Source organism: Penaeus vannamei, chromosome 19, assembly GCF_042767895.1.
Source record: "Penaeus vannamei isolate JL-2024 chromosome 19, ASM4276789v1, whole genome shotgun sequence".
In the NCBI taxonomy this organism is placed as follows: Eukaryota; Metazoa; Arthropoda; class Malacostraca; order Decapoda; family Penaeidae; genus Penaeus; species Penaeus vannamei.
In genome coordinates this window covers 4,304,837-4,312,336 of record NC_091567.1, presented here as the reverse complement: position 1 = coordinate 4,312,336, position 7,500 = coordinate 4,304,837, and the positions used below count along the sequence as shown (strand labels likewise).

At 44.8% G+C, this 7,500-nt stretch overlaps 1 protein-coding gene across 44 annotated transcripts in view; it reads right to left on the bottom strand.

The window, feature by feature from the left end:
* The window catches only part of Mef2 (myocyte enhancer factor 2), a 554,695-nt gene that overhangs the window by 32,823 nt on the left and 514,372 nt on the right, over window positions 1-7,500 (bottom strand). The gene's annotated exons all lie outside the window — the stretch shown is intronic.

The window sequence follows — 7,500 nt, the reverse complement described above, 5'->3', positions numbered from 1 at the left end:
TCTCTCTCTCTCTCTCTCTCTCTCTCTCTCTCTCTCTCGGTCTGTCTGTCTCCTTGTCTCTCTCTCACACACACACACACACACACGTACACACACACACACACACACACACACACACACACACACACACACACACATACACATACACATACACATACACATACACATACACATACACACACACACACACACACACACACACACACACACACACACACACACACACACACACACACACACACACACACACACACACACACACATACACATACACATACACATACACACACACACACACACGTACGCACACACACACACACACGTGCGCACATACCCACTCTGCATACGTCACACCACACACCCGACGCGGCTCCTGCACAGCCGAGCACAGCCACAACAAACAGCCCGAGCAGCACACAGCATTCCAGAGGCGCATCCCGAAAGTCAACACAGCCCGCGAACAGCTGCTGTTCCACCGCCGCAGCAACACGTGTGCGGAGGGGGGGAGGGGGGAGGGAGGAAGGGAGGAGAGGGAGGGAAGGAGAGGGGGGGGAGAGATGGAAGGGCAGGGCGGGGGGAGAGGTAAAAAGGGGTGGGGGATAGAGGGAGGGGAAGAGAGGTAGAGAGGGGTGGGGGATAGAGAGTAGTGAGGAGTGGGGAGGGCGTGGTGGGGGAAGGGAGCAATGATGGGGGTGCCAACAGAGGACATTGTGCCGTAAACAACGTCGGGGTGTCTTGAGGCAGGCGGAGATGGGGTCCGGGGTGTGGGGGGAGGGGGGAGTGTGGGTTTAGAGTAAGACATGACGGATGGAGTTGGGGTGGGAGAGGAGAGGAGAGGAGAGGAGAGGAGGAGTGGGAGTTAGAGTAGAAGGATGGTATAGAAAGAGAACGAGGGAAGAATAAGAAGGAAAATGAGAAGCGGGGTGGAGAGGAGAGAAACGAAAATAAAAAAAACGAAGAGAAAGCAGGAGAAGAGAAGAGAGGGGAAAAGGATAGGAGCGGGGGTTTCGGGGGATGAGGGGAGGGGGGAGGGAGAGAGGGAGGAGAGTCCCGTAACCCGACCCCCGCACACGGCTCAAAACTGAAAGAGCAAGTCCCATCGCGATCCCGTTACTGCCATTGAAACCCTGTCCTCCAGAAGCTCCCTGGCGGAAACGGCACTCGCGAACAGAAGGCAAGGGAGAAAAGGGGGAAAAGCACACAAAAACGAGAAGCAAAGAAAACAACAAGAGGGGAAACCAGACAAGCCAGAGAGAGAGGGGAAACTCCAGAAGAAGAAAAAAAAAGACGACAAAAAGTGCCCGTTTCCCAATCACGAGCGCGGAATGGACAAGCAAGCGCCCGGCCCAATACCCTGGCAGGGAATCAAACGCACGCATATCCAATCTATATCGAATTAGCGAATGAAACGGAATCACGACAACCATTCCAAAAAAGGAGGGAAAGTAATTGTTGTGTTCCGCCAACGCCAAAGCACTCGAAAAGCTGCCACGTGAGAGGAGGCGAAAGCACTCGATGTTTCGCTGATAAGGGGAATAATGGTGATGATGGAAATGGTAATGGTGATGATGGGAATGATAATGGTGATGATGATGGAAGTGATAATGGTGATGATGATGGAAGTGATAATGGTGATGATGGAAATGATAATGGTGATGATGGAAATGATAATGGTGATGATGATGGAAATGATAATGGTGATGATGATGCAAATGATAATGGTGGTGATGGAAATGATAATGGTGATGATGATGGAAATTATAATGATGATGATGGAAATTATAATGGTGATGATAGAAATGATAATGGTGATGATAGAAATGATAATGGTGATGATAGTAATATCATCAGCCTAATAATGGTGACTACTATCATCATCGTTATCATTGCCATTACTACTAATACTGATAATTATGATCATTGTCATAATCATTAATATTATCATTATCATTACTGCTATTATCATTATCATTACTGCTATTATCATTATTGTTATTATCAAAGTCATTAATAATATAAATATTATCATTATCATCATTATTATTCCAACAAAGCTTATTCTAACAAACAAACAACCAAAACAAATCTCTTTAAAAAACGACAAAACCACAATACCTTTTCGCCCAACCCACCCCCTCATCAACCACGATAAAGAATACAACACCCACCCTCACCCCCGTCCAACCCCCTTCCCCCCTACCCAAACCCCACCCCAGATAAAGAATACACACCAACTTACCCTTACCACCCCCTCCCCCTCCCCCTCACCTCTTCCATACCCCCACCCCCGCCCTCTCACCCCTCCCATACCCCCACCCCCGCCCTCTCACCCCTCCCATACCCCCCACCCCCCTCACCCCTCACCCCTCACCCCTCCCACACCCCCACCCCCACCCCCACCCCCGGCAAATAACAGCCGCCTCCCGAACGCCCAATTACCAAGGCCCTTTCCATGAAACACCCGCAAAGTACAGCCTGCAAATAGATTCGGCCGATTAATAAATCCCCGAACTTGTCTCCGGCCGACAGACCAGCTGGAACGGCTCTCTGTTTTACAAACTTGTGTCCCGTTTTAATGATAGGTCGGCCGTTAATAGTGCATCGGATTAATGCCGATCCCGTGACCCGCGCCCAGACCGAGACGAGGAGAGAAGGGAGGAAAATAAATAAATCAGGTAAGTGAAAAACAAACCAAAAGTCAGATAAGTGAAGAAGAAATAAAATCAATAAATAAATCAGGTAAGTGAAAAACAAAAAAAAGTCAGATAAGTGAAGAAGAAATAAAATCAATAAATAAATCAGATAAATGAAGACAAAACAGTCAGATAAGTGAGGAAATAAAATCAATAAATAAATCTAATAAGTGAAGAAGAAATAAAAATAACAATAAGTCTGATGAGTGAAGAAGAAACAAAACAAATAAATAAATATGAGAAAAAATCAGATATGTGAAAAAAGAAATACAAATAAACAATCCAGATAAGTGAAAAAGAAATCAAACAAATAAATCAAATAAGTGAAAAAGAATAAATACATCAGTTAAGTGAATAAATGAATAAATAAATCAAACAAGCGAAACAAAACAAAAAATACAAGTGAAAAAATCTGATAATTGAAAAAAAATATGAGAGTTAAATCCGTGGGCTTTTTCTTGCGTCATATTGCACTTCCATGTTCCGCGTCCTTTAAACAGAAATTATCTATCTATCTATCTCTATACTTATGTGAACCAGTGTGAAATGGGATGGAGGGAGAAAGGAATGGAAAGGGAATTAGATAAAAAGAGAGTGAGAGAGAGATACATATAGAGTCTGATATATAGAAATATAGACAGATAGATAGGTGAGAAAAAAGGTGGGGGGGTAGAGAGAGAGAGAGAGAGAGAGAGAGAGAGAGAGAGAGAGAGAGAGAGAGAGAGAGAGAGAGAGAGAGAGAGAGAGAGAGAGAGAGAGAGAGAGAGAGAGAGAGAGAGAGAGAGAGAAAAGAGACTAAAATGCTTCCATCTATAATTTTACCAAGGAAATTAAAATGACACGTGCTTTTGATTTGGAGTGCCAGTATCAATAACATTTCGCTGATTTGGTCATGAATGTTTTGTTAACAAATTTGCATGCGAAATGAGAAACTTTAGATACCATTCATAACTTTTAACACAAACATCTTTCTAAAATTACGTACACTTATTTTTTTTAAGTAGATAATATCGCCTGATGTTCAAATACTTCAGATACCAATATTCTTATCACTTGCGTTATCTTGAAATGATTAAGAGACGTGCATCAAACACACACCAACTCAACAGATCTGCATTCCGATACAACAACAGAAATAATAACTATAGTGTTTAAAACCATCACTAATACTAGCAGTAGTTTTGACAATAACACGAATACAACAAATAGTGAGGGTGTTGGCACTGATAGATGGCGCTGGTAGTGTTTCGGTAATCTAATAATAACGATAATTGTGACAATCAAATATGCATCAAACGTGATAACAATAGTAATAAATATAATAACTAAAACAACACAATTATAGTAGTGGTAGAAGGAGCAGCAAAATAAGCAGAAGTACCTGAAATCGTGGTAGCAGCAACACCACCACCACCACTAACCTGACAGACTCATAACTCACATGCACGCAAACAAACAAGAAAGCAAAGCCCTGACAAAGTGATTTCTAAATCACCCTAACATTCATTCTCCCTCTCTCCTATTTCAATATTTATCCTTTGTTCTCTCATCCTTCTTTCCTCCCTTCCTTCCTTCCTTCCTTCGAAATCCAGTCCTTCACCCCCTTCCCCTAACCCCCCTAATTCCCTAATTCCAAATTTTACCAGAGTCCCTCCTCCAGGTCGCATCCCTGATAGAAAACGGCGAGTCAGGCGCTGGTCGGCCGTCACATGTTCGGCTCCTGTTTCTGGCTGGCCGCAAGCTCACTCTCACATGGCCCGCTCCCCACCGCAACGCCCGCCGCACGCCCACGGTGGATTCATTCTCTCTCTCTCTCTCTCTCTCTCTCTCTCTCTCTCTCTCTCTCTCTCTCTCTCTCTCTCTCTCTCTCTCTCTCTCTCTCTCTCTTTGTGGGTATGTGTCTGTCTGTCTTTCTCTCTCTCTGTGGGTCTGTGTCCATCTATATGTCTGTCAATCTATGTGTGTGCCTGCATCTCTGTCTGTCTCGGTGGCCGTTTCTTTCTATTTCTCTCTCTTCCTTTTCTACCTCCATCTCTCTGAGCGACAAATTGAATAAGTAACGAATGCATCACACAATGGAGTCGTTATAGAAAAAGCAGATATCAGAAAAGGGGAAAAAATTCTCCTCCAACTAAAAGAATTTTGGTGTCGATGTCTTTTGTGACCTGACAGGGCGGTCCCGTCCTTGGCTCTCTCCCCTCCCCCCCTTTTCGTCCCCTTGGCCCCTCCTCCCCCCTCCTTCTCCTCCTCCTCCCTTCTCCCACCCTTCGTCTCCTTGTCCCACCACCCCTTTCGACCCCTCTCGGCCCCCCTCCATCCCTCCCCCTCTCCTCCCCTTTCCCCCTGTCGCCTCCCTGTCCCTCTCCTCATCCCCCTTACCCTGCCCCTAACCCCCCCCCCCCCTCTCCCTACAATGACCTTCGACCTCTCCCGTTGTTAATTATGGACCTGCTACTCTTTCGCTTTTGTTATCCATCACAGCACGTCCTCTTGACTCCGCTCAAGTGTGCGTTTGTTTGTGTGTTTGTGTATGTGCATGTATATGTATATGTGTATGTGTGTGTGTGTATGTAGATGTAGATGTAGACGTATATGTATATGTGTATGTGTGTGTGTGTATGTATATGTAGATGTAGACGTATATGTATATGTGTATGTGAATATGTATATAAATATATGTGTGTGCGTGTATGTATATGTATGTTTGTCCGTACGTGTATGTGTATATGTATACATATATATATGTATGTGTGTATATATATATATATATATATATATATATATATATATATATATATATATATATATATGTGTGTGTGTGTGTGTTTGTACGTACGTGTATATGTGCATGGGTACTCGTGCGTGCGAGCACACCCGAGTCTGTCCCTGGCAAGGAAAACACGCACCGTCGGAAATGAAAAATAAAAACGGGTTTCCCCCCTCCTCTCCTCTCCTCTCCCCTCCCCTCCCCACGTCCCCACCCCGGCCCCGTCACCATCGCCCTCCGCACCGCACCACCCCGTCACCATCGCCCTCCGCACCACCCCACCCCGTCACCATCGCCAGCGCCCGCCCATCACCATCCCCGGTCCGGGTCAAGAACACAAATTCTCCGGCATTTATTACGCGATAACTTTTCATCCACGTGGAATGCCGTGTTTCGTCTCGACATGCAATGGCCCTGCGAGGAAAGAGAGGGGGGGTGGGGTGGGGTGGGGTGGGGTGAAGGGGAAGGAACGGAGAGGGGGAGGGGATGGAGGAGAAGGGAGACGGGGAGGGGGTGGAGGAGAAAGGAGACGGGGGAGGGGCTGGAGGAGAAAGGAGACGGGGAGGGGAGAGGGGAGGGGAGGGAGGGGAGGGGAGGGAGGGATAGTGGGGTGGGAATAATACCAATAATGACAAGATAACAGCAGCGGCGTAGTAATAACAGTCCAATGCCAATAATGGTAATGGTATCTGTATCAATCTTATCATTAATGGTGGGGGCGGTGGTTGTAATTCTAGTTCTCATTCTGCATTTGCAAAAAATAAGTAAATAAATAAATAAATAAATAAATAAATAAAATTAATAGCAATAGCAATAATAAGTGATACTAATGGATCAATATAAATAACAAGACCAAGAACCGACATCCCACAAATAACAAGAATAAAATATCAACAGCAACAAAATGAAAAATAAAGAAGAAACGGAGAAAGAAAGAATGAAAGGAAAAGGAGAAAGAAGAAAAAGAAAGAAAAAAGAGAAAAGGGAGAGAAGAAAAAGAAAGGGAGAAGAGAAAAGGGAGAGAAGAAAAAGAAAGAAAGAAGAGAAAAGGGAGGGAAGAAAAAAGAAAAGAAAAAAGAGAAAAGGGAGAGAAGAAAAAGAAAGAATGAAAGGAAAAGGAGAAAGAAGAAAAAGAAAGAAGAGAAAAGGGAGAGAAGAAAAAGAAAGAAAGAAGAGAAAAGGGAGGGAAGAAAAAGAAAGAAAGAAAATGAAAAAAAATAAATAAATAAAAAACACCCTCACACCCATGGACGGCAAAACTCTACGCACTTCCCCGCCACATTTCACATACCCGCCCCGGTCTCTGCCTTCGCCACTTCCCGATCGAGTTCATGGCAGACCCGCGTGATTCACGGCACAGGAATGCCCTCAGTTATCTATATGCATATTCATCAATAACTTTTTCTAACCGAGTACTGCCCTAAGAATGGTGATGAAAAATATAAAACAAAAATCAACCAATAAAAAAATTAAGTAACGGAATAGAGGCTAAAGTAGGAAGAAGGGCAAAGGCACGACAGAGTATGACTCATCAGAAAAGAGTGAGATGGATGAGCTTCGATCGAATGTTAGGGAGAGAGAGAGAGAGAGAGAGAGAGAGAGAGAGAGAGAGAGAGAGAGAGATAGAGAGAGAGAGAGAGAGAGAGAGAGAGAGAGAGAGAGAGAGAGAGAGAGAGAGAGAGATAGAGAGAGAGAGAGAGAGAGAGAGAGAGAGAGAGAGAGAGAGGAGGGGATATGAGAGAGGGAGAGAGAGAGGAGAGGAGAGGAGAGGAGAGAGAGAGAGAGAGAGAGAGAGGAGAGAAGAGAGAGAAGAGAAGAGAGAGAGAGAAAGAGAGAGAGAGGCGAGAAAGAGGACAGAGAGAAGAGAGACAAGAGAGAAAGAGAGAGAGAGAGGAGAGAGGCGAGAAAGAGGACAGAGAGAGGAGAGACAAGAGAGAAAGAGAGAGAGAGGAGAGAGAGGCGAGAAAGAGGACAGAGAGAGGAGAGAGAAAGAGAGAATAACGATTTACAGACGCTTCATCACGACGAAATTCAGACCCC